At 42.7% G+C, this 15,620-nt stretch overlaps 1 non-coding gene across 1 annotated transcript; it reads right to left on the bottom strand.

The window, feature by feature from the left end:
* Nucleotides 1-299: 299 nt before the first annotated feature.
* TRNAQ-CUG lies at nt 300-372 on the bottom strand. The gene has a single exon. It is a non-coding gene; the product is annotated as a tRNA-Gln (tRNA).
* Nucleotides 373-15,620: the final 15,248 nt, after the last annotated feature.

The following is a 15,620-nucleotide window of genomic DNA, read 5'->3' as shown; positions in this document are numbered from 1 at the left end:
AACTGATACTGTTGACCTCTGAAGCCTGTGCTCGGGTTAGCCGTGAGAGCAGTTAGTTGTGAGAAATGAGGAAAATACTTTGGCTGATTTCCCGGGTTTGTAGGCGAAGGAGCAGTAGGGGCTGTGGTGGGTGATGCTATAGAACTGGAACAGCCTCTGCACACAGGGTTAGTGGTAGAAGCTACCACGGACTGTGTGCGGGACCTTCTGTACTTTCCCTTCGTTGTGTTCACAGTTTGAAATTCTACATTTACCTGTATGTTTTTTGCAAAGATTTTTTATTTTTTAAGTAATCTCTACACCCAATGTGGGGCTCGAACCCACAACCCTGAGATCCAGAGTCGCACGCTCCACCGACTGAGCCAGCCAGGCGCCCCCATTTAGCTGTGTTTATATTTGATTAGTCATTCTGATTACACTCTAGACTCCATGACAGGAAGGGTGGGGTTTAGCATTCCTGGCAGAGCGGACTGTGTCTTAAATATGTGTTCAAAGATCACATATGGAAGGGTAGATCAGGTTTTTAAGAGGGCGGGATAAACAGCTGAAACCCTCACTCCTGCTGGAGAGAAATGTCACGTCTCATCCTGAAACCCCAAACAGTTAGAGGGGGACTTGTGCTAAAGGACTTCACCAGCAGAGCTCTGGAGGCAAGAGCTGTGCATCAAGAAACAGCAAGAGGAAGGCTGTTCCAGTCATGACCCAGAAGGTTCCCTGCCAGATCATTTCTTCCCTACCCTCTGCTCCCTCTAGGCTCTATGAGGTCATGTGGGCACCCACAGGAACAGACATGGCCTCTAAAGTGATGGCGCAGCTCAAGGCTGGAGAGGATGTATACATAGCTGACAGATGCCCCCCCCCCCCCACCGCCCAGGGCACCCATGGACCTCAGAGCACCCAGTATTGATTTAATAGTGTCTCACATTATAATTAGGTGTTTACATACTAGCGTGTTTTTTTTCCCCAACTCCTTCTCTCCTCTCTTCATCTCTTACCCCCTGTCTTCTCCTCCAAGGTCAGGAGCTGCGTATTTTTCATCTCTCTCTATTCTCCCTGTTCTGCCTTCTGATAGGGCCTCGAGAAGTCTGTTGGAGATGTACCATTTTATATCATTACCAGAGCAAGTTACGTGATTAGAAATTCTCTTTCTTCATAGGTTTTGAGCAACTCACAACTTTCTTTTACAGGATCAAACTTCAGAGTTTAAAAGATATGCTTTTGAGGCCCTCAATTTATACTTTAAAACTGTGCTTACTCTTCATCCTTAAGGTCACTGAGATGCAGCATGAGTGAAGCTATCCCGTTCACAGCCTCTGGGGTGTCAGAGCAAGGAGCTTTGGAAATCACCTAGCCCAACTACTTTATGTCAAAGCAAAGTAGACCGAGTCCACGGAGGGCAAGGGAGCAGCCCGAGGTCACCTGCCACATTGTTCCGTCTTGTTTGCTTGCATGCCTCCTTCAGTGGAGTGAAAAGAAGAGATCTATGTCTACAGCCCAGTGCCTAGAAAAGCACAGATGCCTAGAAAAAAATTAAGGAAAGCAAGGGAGTGGGGTAGGGGAATAGAGGCAGGGGAGGGTTTTGCTATGAATTTGTTCTGAGTTCCAATGTCATGTTGTTTACTTGCTTGAAATGGTTTTAACTGAGGAGTTATCAAGAGGACCTCCTTCAAGAGGCGGTAACTGAAATGGCCCTTAAAGTATAAAGGCTATTTTACTCTTCACTGGGAAAGTGGGGCCAACTTTTAAGAAAAAAACAGGACAGGAGTCTGGACTGGGCACTAATGAGTCTGTTTGTGCTTGACATTTAGTACTTACGACTATCGGGATCTCCTGGAAACATCAACTGTTTATTTTCATATTTGGTCATTTAATATATAACTCATTCCAAAAAAGAATTTGAAGAAGCTTACAATGAAAGAATGCCACAAAATAAAAACAGTGTAACTAAAGACATGGGGAAAAAGAAAAACAAAGACAGGAGAAATTAGCTGGTGCTAGGTATGAGGTCATAACTCACAACTCATATCCTAAGATACTCTGTTCACTTGCTAGGGGTGGGGTATGAATTTGGCTCTCAGCTTTTGAACAACTTTGACATAGTGGAAAACTCAGCTACAAAATACCCAGTGTCCTAAGGGAAAAGCAAAACAAACAAATAAAACCCCAAATAAAACAGTTGAATTACAGAGTCTACCTTTCCTGACCCGAGGTGTGAGGGAAATCTTTCCTTAGGGTCCTTAGAAGGGTGTTTTGAGGCCTGGTGGATGATAGGATTTGGCCAGGTCATGCAGTGACGTACCAGGAGAGCTGTATTTGGACTCCTATGGATACTTCTTGAATAAGGCCTATGGAGCACAGACATAGGTGAAATGTGGTGGTTGTGAGAGTCCTGGGGCCAGAATAAGAAGCCACAGGTCTGTGTCATGGATAACAGCAAAGGACAGACGATGGACACAAATCTTAGCTCGTACACTCATACACCACTCATGAGTGGGATAGCTCTTAAACAGATTACAAAACCTGTCTCTCATTTCCATGTCTCTAAAATGGGGATAAGAAGAGTCTTTAAACCAAAATATGATTTCATTCAGAATTTTTATATTACAACAAACATTACTACATTATGGGATGTAATATAAAATCCACATCTTTCTTTTTTTAAACAAAACACAGGACTCAATAAAATATTAAAGTTTCAGGTTTTTGAGAGTATCAAGGTCACTCTCCCCTACTTACACAGAAGAGTTTGGAGGATCTGACTTCCTTTTTTTTTTTTTAAGATTTTATTTATTTATTTGACACAGAGAGAGAGACAGCGAGAGAGAGAATACAAGCGGGGGGAGGGGGAGGGGGAGAAGCAGGCTTCCCGCTAAGCAGGGAGCCCGATGCAGGGGGCTTGATCCCAGGACCCTGGGATCACGACCCGAGCAGAAGGCACTTAACGACTGAGCCACCCGGGCCACCCTGGAGGATCTGACTTCTAAAAAGATCTTACCGCACTCAAGAAAGTTCAACAAAGTCCTTTTGTTCCCATTCTCCTTCAGATTTTTTTTTTTTTTAAGATTTTATTTATTTGACAGAGAGAGAGATAGGGAGAGCAGGAACACAAGCAAGGGGAGTGGGAGAGGGAGAAGCAGGCCTCCCGCCAAGCAGGGAGCCCGATGTGGGACTCGATCCCAAGACCCTGGGATCATGACCCGAGCCGAAGGCAGACGCCCAACAACCGAGCCACCCCGGCGCCCCTCCTTCAGATTTAGCAAGAGTGCCAAGGAGTTCACCATAGCTCCACACAGAACCATGCACAGTAGGGACTGAATCAGCTAATTAATCAGAAACACCTGAAAGCCAGAAGCTAGGTGTTCTGGATCTAGCTTTGCCGCTTACTTGCTGTATGAGCCAACAATTTGCCTGAATCTGTCTCTACCACATACTGGCTAAATGACCATGGGCAGGTGAGTAAAATACTTTGAAATGGGTTTAGCAACCCATCTACTAGTAAAGCAGTTAGCCTAGTGCTGGACACATAACCTCTGGATAAATGGAACATAGTCTGGTAAGACTTTTACTTTTAATTCCAAGAATCCTTGCGTGGAAAGCCTTTCCTCCCCTCTTTCTCTATTTATGGCTTTTCTCTTGTATCATCACCTTCTCCTCTCCCAGGCTGGGTTAGGTGCCTCTTCAAGTCCCCTCAGCACCTTGCACTACCCTTGGCCACAGACGTTATCACTGTGGGTTGCAATTATCTGTGAGTCACCCGGCTGTGAGCTCTTGTGGGCAAGGCTGCTGCGTGATTCAGATCGGTATCTCCAGCTCCTACCACTGTACTTGGCACGGAGCGGGCCTTCAGTCATGTTTGTTGAATTGCATGAAACTGTGGAGTTCCTGTGAAAAATACCATGACATTCAGAATAAAACTCTGGCACTGAAAGTGAGGCAACATTAATCTGTGTTCCTGCCCAGCCAGAGTAATGCTTCTGCATGATGTCAGAGTCATATGTACTGCAGGAAGTAAAAGTGCCAGGCCATAAAAGTCTATTTTCTGCATTTGACTGACTCTCGTGGAAGCTCCATTCCATGCTGATTGACCACGACTTTCCATAAGAAATTGCCAGCTTGATTGTGGGGAAAGAATCCAGATCTAATTGTTCTTTGTAAGCCTGGGACAGAAGGTATTGTTATTTGAAAAATGGAACTGTCTAAATTAATTTTCCTGAAACAAACATCTTTGCCAAATAAAAGCAATGCATAATAACAACCCATAATTAAAAGCAAAATGATACCTTTTGTTACGTGGGGAAAGCAAATGTGTTCACCACAAAAAAAGACAAAATGTTATTTTCTTGGAACTCCACGGACACATCTTGAAGTCTGATGAGAGGGTGTGCAAGTCTGTGCGTGTGTGCATGTGCATGTGTGTTGTCTTGTGTTGTGTTTAGGAGTACAGTGGGGTGGGGGAGATGTCTCTTTTTCATTTTTTCTTTTCTTTTGCTTTTGAAAAACAAGCATCGCTCATCTCTGCTTTCTGAACAATGGAGACAGAATATTCTTAAATCCCACTGCACTTTAAAGAGATAGGAATTGGGAAAGTGAGGGGAATTAACACTTATTAAACTGCCCTTATTTTCCCTTGTTAAATTTTCCTAACCTTTTTAAATTTATTTTAACCTTTTTATGTGTGTATGTATATGTGTGTGTAGATCTTTCTAAACTTATAAATCCTTTCTAGAAAAAACTTAAAATGTTAAAAACCATAACTGAACATCCATGTAACAGGTGCATTGTTAAAGGTTTATTCTTTTTTCCTCCCAGCACTCTCATAATGCTGGTCTTTAACCCTCATTGTAGAGATTAGGAAACTGACACTCAAAAAGGTTAAGTAAATTGCCGAGTCACACTAGTACATGACAGAGCTAAGGTTTAAGCTGAGCTTCTGACTATAAAGCCCATGTCCTTAAAAATACTTTTTCCATTGTATATAGTATGATTAATAATATTAGTGATGTCAAAATAAAGAGGAAAACACACACGAAAATCATAATGTCTCAAAAACCATTTCCATATTTTCCATGCTGTTTCCTGTCCTAAGTAGCTGTGCTTGAACTGTAAGGGTAATAATTACATACAGAAAACAAGCACATAGCCATGGCATAATATGACTTTGCTACTTTCTGTATTCTTTTTTTTTTTACCGAGGTATAATTGACATACTATATTATGTTAGTTTCAGGTATACAATAGAGATTTGACATTTGTGTACATTGTGAAATGATCACCACAGTAAGTCTAGTTATCATTTGTCACTATAAAAAGTTAATACAATATTATTGACTATATTCCCCATGCTATACATTACACCCCCATGACTTATTTATTTTATAACTGGAATTTTGTAGCTCTTTATCCTTTTCACCCATTTTGTACATCACCCCTCCCAACCCCTCCTCTCTGGCAATCACCCATCTGTTCTCTGTGTTTATGAGTCTGGGTTTTGTTCTATCTTGTTTCTTACATTCCACATACAAATTAAACCACGTGTTATTTGTCCCTCTCTGTCTCACTTACTTCACTTGCATAATACCCTAAAGTCCATCCATGTTCTTGCAAATGGCAAGACGTCATTCTTTATTCTGGCTGAGTAGTATTCCACTGTATTTCAGAAAGAAATAGAACATCTGAACAGACTTATTGCTAGTAATGAAATTTAATCAGTAGTCTACAACCTCTCAACAAATAAAAGTCTTAGGAGATCGTAAGTTTCTAGGAATTTACTCATTTCTTCTAGGTTGTCCAATTTGTTGGTACTTGACTGTTCATAGTAGTCTCTTATCATCCTTTATATTTCTGTGGTATCAGTTGTAACTTCTCCTCTTTAATTTTCTGATTTTATTTATTTGAGCCCTCCTTTTTTTCTTGGTGAGTCTGGCTAATGGTTTGTCAATTTTGTTTACCTTCTCAAAGAACCAGCTCTTAATTTCATTGATCTTTTCTATTATCTTTTTAGTCTCTATTTCATTTATTTTCATTCTGATCTTTATTATTTCCTTCTTTCTACTAACTTTGGGTGTTGTTTGTTCTTGCTTTTCTCGTCCCTTAGGTGTAAATTTAAATTGTTTGAGATTTCTCTTATTTCTTGATGTAGGCCTGTATAGCTATGAATTTCCCTCCTAGACCCACTTTTGCTGCATCCCACAGATTTTGTTATGTTGTATTTCTGTTTTCATTTGTCTCTAGGTACTTTTGATTTCTCCCAGTAGATGTTCAGTAAACTGTTACTTAATCTCAGTGTAGTTTTTCCAGTTTTCTTCTTGTAATTATTTCTAGTTTCATATTGCTATGTTTAAAAAGAAGCTTAATATAATTTCAGTCTTCTTGAACTAACATGTGATCTATCCTAAAGAATGTTTCATGTCCACTTGAGAAGAATGTGTATTCTGCTGATTTTAGATGGAGTATTCTGTATGTATCTAGTAAGTCCATTTGGTGTACTGTGTCGTTTAAGGCTAATGTTTCCTTATTGATTTTTTGTCTGGACAATCTATCTACTGATGTAAGTGGTGTGTTAAAATCTCCTACTATTGTTGTACTGCTGTCAATTTCTCCCTTCAGGTCTGTTAATATTTGCTTTATATTTTTTGGTACTCCTATGTTGAATGCATATATGTTTATAAATGCTTTATCTTCTTGCCAGAATGATCCCTTTATCATTATGCAGTGCTCCTCTTTGTCTTTTTTTACAATCTTTGCTTTAAAGTCTCTTCTGTCTGATACGAATGTACCTACATCAGCTTTCAACATGAGTGTTAGGGGAACCAACCTCCCCATGCAGTTGAAAATCCATGTATAACTTTTGATTATCCAAAAACTTAAGTACTAATAGCCTACCCTTGACCAGAGGCCTTACTGATAACATAAACAGATGGTTAACACATATTTTGTATGTTATATGTATTATACACTGTATTCTCACAGTAAAGTGAGCTAGAGAAAAGAAGATGTTATTAAGAAATCATACAAAACAGGGGCCCCCATGGGGCGCCTGGGTGGCTCAGTCATTAAGCGTCTGCCTTCGGCTCAGGTCATGATCCCGGGGTCCTGGGATCGAGCCCCGCATCGGGCTTGCTCAGCGGGAGGCCTGCTTCTCCCTCTCCCACTCCCCCTGCTTGTGTTCCCTCTCTCTCAGATAAATAAAATCTTTAAAAAAAAAAAAAAAAACAGGGGCCCCTGGGTGGCTCAGTTGGTTGGGCATCTGCCTTCAGCTCAGATGATCCCGGGACCCTGGGATGGAGTCCCACATCCGGCTCCCTGTCAAGCAGGGTGCCTGCTTCTCCGTCTCCCTCTGCTGCTCCCCCTGCTTGTGCTCTCTCATGTTCTCTCTGTGTCAAATAAATAAATAAAATCTTAAAAAAAAGAAATCATACAAAAGAGAAAATACATTTATAGTATTGCACTGCATTTATATAGAAAAATCCAGTTATAGGTGGACCCCCACGGTCCAAACCCATGTTGTTCAAAGATCAATTGTATATACAGCCCTGGGGGCCCACAATCATAATCTCTGCTGACCTGCAGACCAGAATATCAGGAGGTGTTCCCCGGGACACAGTTGCAAAAACTGGGGCTCTAGATGAGTGTATAATCTGCTTTCTGAAAGGTCTCCTTAAGTTGAAGCAAGGCCAATCTGGTGCACAAGGATGGTATCTCCCTGCTTACATTCCCCCGGAGTGCCTCCCTAGTCTCTAGATGTTTGGGAAACCCGAAGCCTATCCCTTGGGCTAAAGCTCCAGGCCAAGTAAATAGGCCTTTTTCACAGGAAGACTGGTTGTTGCATTTTAGTGTGCCTCTCTGTGCAGTGCTCTGGGGGTGGTAGCCTGCCAAGAACTATCCTTTTGATGGTTACATTCTCATGGAGCTCAGAAATGCCAGTCCCCATGGCCACCAGGACCAGGCGATCAAGGGACATCCCCTGTGTGGACTGTGTGCACCCACTGGCTTTAGATAGGCGGTTAGAGAGCACTGGGGGCAGGGCATACTTGCTGGCTTCAGAAAGGCAGTGGGAACAGGTCTTGACTGTGTGTGCCCATGGGCTTCAGGAAAGCAGTGGGATAGTGCCTTATCTGCACTCGTGCTGGCTTTAGGCTGGAAACAGGAAAATGCTGCAATCACTTGTGCTTGCCAGCCCTAGCCAGGGAGCAGGTGAGTGTCACAATCACCCATGTTCCCTGACTTTTGCTAGGGAGCAGGAGAATGCCAGGACCATTTGCACCGGCCTGCCCCAGCCAGGGACCAGGGCAGTGCTGCAACCCCCTGCACTCTCTCCAGCTTCAGCAAGGCAGTAGGACAGTGCCATGACTGCTTGCCCCTGCCTGCCTTAGCAAGACAGCAGGAGGGTGCTGCATCCAAGCTCACCCATCTGTGCTAGCAGGATAGGTAGAGTGAGTGCAAAATGTATCTGCTAGCACCTCCATCTCCAGGGAGTTTCAACTATCCCCTGCTTCTTCAGCAGATGCTTTTAGATTAGCAAATGCATCTCCTTCACACATAGTCTAGGTGCTTTTCAAACTGTTGTTTTTTTGGTGGGTCTTGGTGTGAGGGAGATTGCACTTAAGGCCTTTGGAAGGGGAATCTCAGTTTCCTATAGCACTTTGGGTCCCTTGGATGTTGGTTTTCTAAGCCAACTGTTTTGGGGGCTAGTCTCTCTGGTGCAGATCCCAGGGGTTAGGATGCCTGATATAGGGCACTGATCCCTTGTTCCTCAGGGAGAAACACCGGACTCCTGAGATCCCTCCCTATTTCCGCACAGGGGTGGGGTTATTGGGCAGTCTGTATTTCTGCCTTTCCTACCTGTCCAGATGTGATCTTTTTATCCTTTTTTTTGGGAAGAAGCAGTTCATCTATTTCTCAGATCTTTTTCAGAGGGAAATGGACCTTAGGTAGCTGTAGATTTGGTGTGTCCATGGGAGGAGGTGAGTTCAGGACCTTCCTATGCCACCATCTTGCAGAAGTCTCTACTTTCTGTATTCCGCTATTTTTAGGTTACATTAGATCATAAGAAGTTTTCCAACAGTATTACACAGTCATTCTAAACATTATTTTAATAACTTCATAATGTTCTATTTAGTGAAAGTGCATAGTTTACCTAAATATAGGACATTTAGGCTATTATTATTTTGTTATTGTAAATGACATTATGATAAAAATCTTCCTGCATACAATTTTTTCCTTCATTTGGATTAGATTATCTCTCTGGGGTGAATACTCAAGAGTGGAATTGCTGGGTCAGAAAGATGTACCTTTTTATTACTCCTGATACATATTACCAAATTGCTTTTCAGTAGAATCATTCCAATTTACACTCCCATGAATAGGGTGTGAGATAAAGATTTTACTATAGCTTTGCCAGCATGGGGGATTATAACTTTGAAAACATTTTTTGTTAATGTAATAATCATATGGGATCTGACTGTTATTTTAATTGTTTTTTTTTAAAGATGATTCAGTGGGTTTGAATTCTTTTTCATTATCTTGTTCATTCATTGTATTTCCTATAGTGAAAGTTGACTTTTCACATTTATCTGTCCAGCATTAAGGTTTTAGCTCTGTTTGAATTTTATTTTATTTTTTTTAAAGATTTTATTTATTTATGAGAGAGAGAGAGAGCGAGCAAGTGCACGCATAAGCAGGGGGAGGGGGAGGGGCAGAGAAAGAGGGAGAGGGAGAGGAAGAGGCAGTCTGGGGGCTGAGCAGGGAGCCTGATGTGGGGCTCAATCCCAGGACCCCGAGATCATGACCTGAGCTGAAGGCAGACGCTTAACTGACTAAGCTACCGAGGTGCCCCTCTGTTTGCCTTTTAAATTCTCAGGGGATAACCACCTCTCTTGTTCTTGGTTCATTAACTTTGGTAGCACTGGAAATACCCTCCTGGACTTGATTTGGTACCAGATAAACTGCTTTCCCTAAAACAACAAGGCTCTTTTTATTTTTTTATTTTTTAAAGATTTTATTTATTTATTTGACAGAGAGAGACACAGCAAGAGAGGGAACACAAGCAGGGGGAGTGGGAGAGGGAGAAGCAAGCTTCCTGCTGAGCAGGGAGCCCGATGCGGGGCTCGATCCCAGGATCCTGGGATATGACCCGAGCCGAAGGCAGACGCTTAATGACTGAGCCACCCAGGTACCCCACAAAGCTCTTTTTAGAGTTTCCAGGCAAAGATGGAGCCCAGTAAAACTTTGAAATATACATCTAGATAGTGTTAGTATAGGCTCACAAGATTTAAGGATGCTCTGAGTCCCTCCCCTCCCCTTTAATCCAGTTCTAAGGATCAATGATGGTATTTCTCTTTGAGCATGAGGAGCTCTGCAGCAGATCAAGGAGACTGACTGGGCCATTGTATAAGAAGTGGGAGTTTTTCCCATGATACCTCTAGATTTCTCACTTCCAACATTCTATAGAGGAGAGAATAGTCCAAGGGCCTTTCTTCTTGGGAAGAGGTATTCTCCTCACTCTCAGAAAAAGCCAAGCAGGATCTCCTATGAGGTCTTAAGGAAGGGAAGCCATGTTGATTTGCCTCATGTTGCCAAATGGAGTTCTCCCAGAACTTAGGCTGAGGTTCCATGCTGGGGTTTATCAGTTTCAAGTATGTTTTTTGATTGTGTTTTGTTTTTTATGTTGTGGAATTTTCTTTTTGTGGGGAGAGGGGGGAGGGCTGTTTTTATTCTTTGCAGATGTTTCCTTCCAAGAACTTGAGGCAAAGATTTATTTTAGGTTAGGATATAGGTGTTCAGAACCCTGAGCAGTAGTCCACCCTCTGTCTATAAATATCATCGGCCTCTTCATTTTGATGCTTCCAGGGGACAGAAGTCACTCAATAAGCAATAGATGCACCTTGCTTACCACCTATTGTATACAGAGCTCTGTGTTAAGCCTTGGGCCAGGTGGGCAGGGGGCATAGATAAGCACTTACCTGACCCAGTATTTTGTTTATATTGGCTCATTTAAGCCCTGCAATATGTATGTTTCATAATTCTATTTTATAGATGAAGAAACAGGTTCCAAAATGCAAAGCAATCTATCCATGATCACAGTTGTGAGTTGGTCTTCCACCCTGCTTTTAGTTTCACTTCCTTCAACCCATTCTCTACCTTGCAACCAGAGTCAAATTTCAAAAATGCAAATCTGACATGCTGCTCTTCTCTTTTAAATTTCCCATTGACAAAATAATGTCTAAACTATCTAACATGATCACTCTGCCCCTGCCAGCCTCTGTGGCCTCCATACTTGCCACCAATCCCCTCATAGTCCAGAATCCGGCCAGGCTGATCATCTTTAGTCCCCCTACACCACATTTTCCTCTTGCCTCCATCTCCTCTTATATGTTGTTTTCTGTGCCTGCCACATCCTTTCTGTCACAATCTTTCTTTGGTTAGTTACTTCCCACTCCTCTTTCAGATCTCAGTTTACAGGTTAAGCCTTATCTGACCTGCCCTGCCTCCCTCCAATGGTTTAGATGCCATTTTTCTGCATTTGTTCTTCCTCTACCATAGCACCTTAGCTACCATTCTGTAATTGTCTATTTTCTCATTCAACTGTGAGCAACTTAAAGGCAAAAACTGTGTCTCATTCGTCATTATAGCCCCAGCATTTAATCATAGCGCATGGCACAGGGTAGCCGTTTGCTGTAGACTGAATGTTTGTGTCCTCTCAAATTCATATATTGAAAATTAATCCCCCATATGTTGGTATTTGGATGTGGGGCCTTTGGGAGGTGATTTGGGCTCTGTCCTCACTAATGGGATTAATCTCCTTATAAAAGAGACCACAGAGAGATCTGTCACCCCTTTTGCCATGTGAGGTGATAACAAGATGGCCATTTATGAACCAGGAAGTGGGCTCTCACCAGACACTGAATCTGCCAGTGCCTTGATCTTGGACTTCCAGCTTCCAGAACTATGAGAGATAAATTTCTGTTGTTGATAAGCTAGCCAGTCTATAGTATTTTTGTTATAGCAGTCCAAACAGACTAACACAATGCCCAATAAACACACTTGAATAAATTAATGAATGAGCAGAATCAGAGGAGACTACAGAGCTGGTAAACAGATGGTGATCTAAGAGGTCAGGGGTTTTTCAATTGTTCTTTTTTGTAGTTACTTTAAGTTACTAGATGTTTTTGTCCAACATTCATTGGATGACTGGTGGAATTAAAAAGGTCTGATCACCAATAAACAAAGAGGAAGACATTATTTGTAGCTGGTCAAGCCTTTGTTTCCCCAGCTGTGGTCCCCAGAGGGCCGTCCTACTCCAGACCACTTACTCTAGCAGCATTCTGCAGGGGACCAAGCACTGCAGTCACACCCTGGCTTGACTCTTGGCCCTGCCTCTTCCTAGCTCTAGCATTTCCACAGCTACTACTGAGCAAATGCCTACCATGTGCCAGGTACTGTACTTTGTGCTTTATTTCTCTTAGCTCAAATCTCTAATTCGTGTTAACAAATTTGAAATGTAGGCATCACCCTTCTTATACTGATGAGGAAACCAAAGCTCGAAGAATTTCAGTTACTCTTTCTAGGCAGCATACCTCAAGTTCTAGCCCAGGGATTTGAATCCAAGTTCACAGTTTCCACAGTCTGTATTCTTTTTCATTACATACTTCCCTGCTTCTAAGAGCCTTCTAGCTATGCGCACACAGTAGGCAAATAAGAAAATATAATAAATTATTTGCATTCTTCTCATGAAGTGTTGCAATTTCTCTAAATCAAACCTTTTCTTCCCTGAGCCAGCTCCTGTATGTGGGCAGATGGCAGATGGTGACAATTGTCCACTGCTTCTCTGAATATTGTATTTGTATCCTATTCAAAAACACATTTATAAAGATGTGTCTGTGGATATAGATGGAGCAGAGAATAGAGGACATGCTTTTCTTCATCTGCCTATTATGTCCCTAAATGTGTCAATATTTTTTCTCTGCAAGTAGAGCACTACATTTGATCCCCTCTTGTCTCTGCTTCAATGGCTTTGTAATTACGCAGCAAGCAAGAATTCGGCAGCTGGCCCCCTATGGAGAGAGAGCATTGGCTCGTGTACTTATACCAGTTGAAAGAAGAAAGAGCTCCTTGTGCTGGGATGGATGTATCAGTGGCTTTTTAAACCAGATGTGTGTGTGTGTGCATGTGCGTGTGTGTGTGCGTGTGTGTGTTTGGTGTATATGTAGGAAGAGTGAGAGTGAGAGGGGAATTAAAGCAAGGGCAAGAAGAGAACTTGAGAGAGATTGAGAGATAAAACAAAAAAACCCAAAAAAACAACAAAGGAAAAGAAAGTGAGAGTAAAGACCCAGCTTTCTGAAGCTCACCTGAGTGAGTGCCGGAAGGCCCTTAGAGATTGTCTCACTCAAGCTCAGCAAACTGCAGGCCACTGGCCAAATTTGGCCTGATGCCTATTTCTGTACAGCCCACAGCTAAAAATGGTTTGTATGTTTTTAAATGACTGAAAACATATAAAAGGGAAATTATTTTGTGATGTGAAAGTTATGTGAAATTCAAATTTCATTGTCCATAAAGTTTTATTGGAACGCAAACATGCTCTCATTTATTTACACACTGTTTCTGACTGCTTTTGTGCTACAAAGGCAGAGCTGAGTAGCTGTGACAGAGATCGGTTGGCCTGCAAAGCCTAAAATATTTACTCTATTGTCCTTTATAGAAAAAGTTTGCCATTTTTCTCAACTAGTCCAAACTCTAGACTCAATAACCACCTTGAAGGCAGAGGTTATAGTCATGTGATTCAAATCTGTATCCCTGGTGCCCAGCACAGGGCCTAACACCAAGACTGGCTACATAGTTTGTGGGGCTCAATACAAAATGAAAATACAAAGCCCCTTATTCAAAAAGCAGGATTAAAATCTCATTAAAGGTACTAAGATGACCCATTGGCTGCTAGGATCGCCCTGTCCTCCCCCATCCCACCTCTCTACCTGCTAGCTGGGGGCAGGGAGACTGAGGAGAACATTTCCCATTCCCATGGACCACCTGCCCCAATCAATTACAGATGACAACCCAGAAGGGTATTGTAAATCTCATGCTAGGATAGGCTAGGTATAGGGGTGGGCAAGAGGCTTGCCCCTGCTGAACCATCTACTGAACATACCGTGGCACTGCCATCCTGGGAAGGGAAGGGTTGGGTGGTGCCCAGAGCTCTAGAAGGTGTATGGAGAGGGTGGCCAAGAACCAGGCGAGGGGAGTTATGAAGTGGTAGGAAGCAGGACTATGCATGAGGCCAGGCTCCACGCCTCTGGTGCATGCTTTATTGTCCCATCAGATTTTGCTTATAAAATACAAACTCAAAGATAAAATTACTGAGAGTTTTATGATGGCAACCACAAAGCATGAAATACCAAGTGCTTCTGAGCATGAGGCCCTGTGTTACTATACTAGTCACACACCCAGAAGCTGGTCCTGCTGTGTACACACTAAGGACTGAAGGACTGTTGCTTTATGAATGGCTTTGGATGAGACAGTGTACCATGGTAGAAAAGTACCTCGATGCCCAGCTCTACCACTTCCTAACTCAGAACCATTGTTCCCCCACTGTGTATCTCTTTAAGGGTTCGAGTGTGATACTAACGAATAACAATGCTCCAAAGCTTGTTGTTAGCCTCACACTTCTCTGGGAGCATCCTCAGGAATCTTAGTCAGCCAGAGTCTTCCTGAAACCACAATATAAGCTTCATTCTTATTTCCCCATTCCAAAATATTCAGAGAGGTTTCAGGATGGTGAGAGAAATTAGCCTATGCACCATTGGCTCCCATCAAAGCCAGTAGATAAATGTGAGATGTCACAAGAGTGCTGTGGGATCCCAGAGATGAAAGCAGTTAAGTACAAGTGAGGTCCTGGAGAGTTTCTTGAGGAGCAGGCCTTAGACTGTCTCTTATAGGGTGGGGGAGATTTCTCTAGGTGGAAAAAAGTGAAAGGGGGCTTAGGGGTCCAGGCAGAGGCTCCTACGTAAGCCAAGGCTCAGAGATGGGAAAGCATGTGTGCACCTAGGAAGTGGTGAATACTCCAGTAGGCTGGAACATAGAGTACGAAGAGGGATGTGTGGAGATGGTTCTGAAAGGCCTGAGGGCATACTACAGAGTCTGCTCTGTCCTACCTAGCAGTTTGCATTTCATTCTTGAGGCCACTGAAAACCATGAAAGAGTTTGACAACTTGCTAATGTGTGCCTTGGCTATGAATGTACCTGTTTATAAAGTGTGAGAATGGCTCAGTGCTGCCTATTGCCACCAGAGAGGCAAGCACAGGACAGGGGAGAGGGAACTAATGTCTACAGACATTAGACATTCATGGACTGAATCTATATTGAGCTTTATATCATATACTATAACCACTCCCTTTTATAGATGGAAACTGAGGCTCAAAGAGCTTAGGGTTCTCTCTGAAGATCACATAGCTAGCAAGGAGGCAGAGTCAGCATCAGGCCATGGGTCTACACCTAACACCATGGTCCAAACCCTTACTGATGCCCTACTCTGCTTTTCAAGAATTCCAAGCAAGCATCCCAGAGCCACCCATTTGCTATGGGATGAACCACAGGCCTTGTCTAGACAACTCTTCCTGAACTTTCAGGTG

Source organism: Mirounga leonina, unplaced genomic scaffold, assembly GCF_011800145.1.
Source record: "Mirounga leonina isolate KUSES-001 unplaced genomic scaffold, KU_Mleo_1.0 Mir_173, whole genome shotgun sequence".
Taxonomy (NCBI): Eukaryota; Metazoa; Chordata; class Mammalia; order Carnivora; family Phocidae; genus Mirounga; species Mirounga leonina.
The sequence above is the reverse complement of the archived record's forward strand: the minus strand, read 5'-3'. Positions and strand labels throughout refer to the sequence as shown.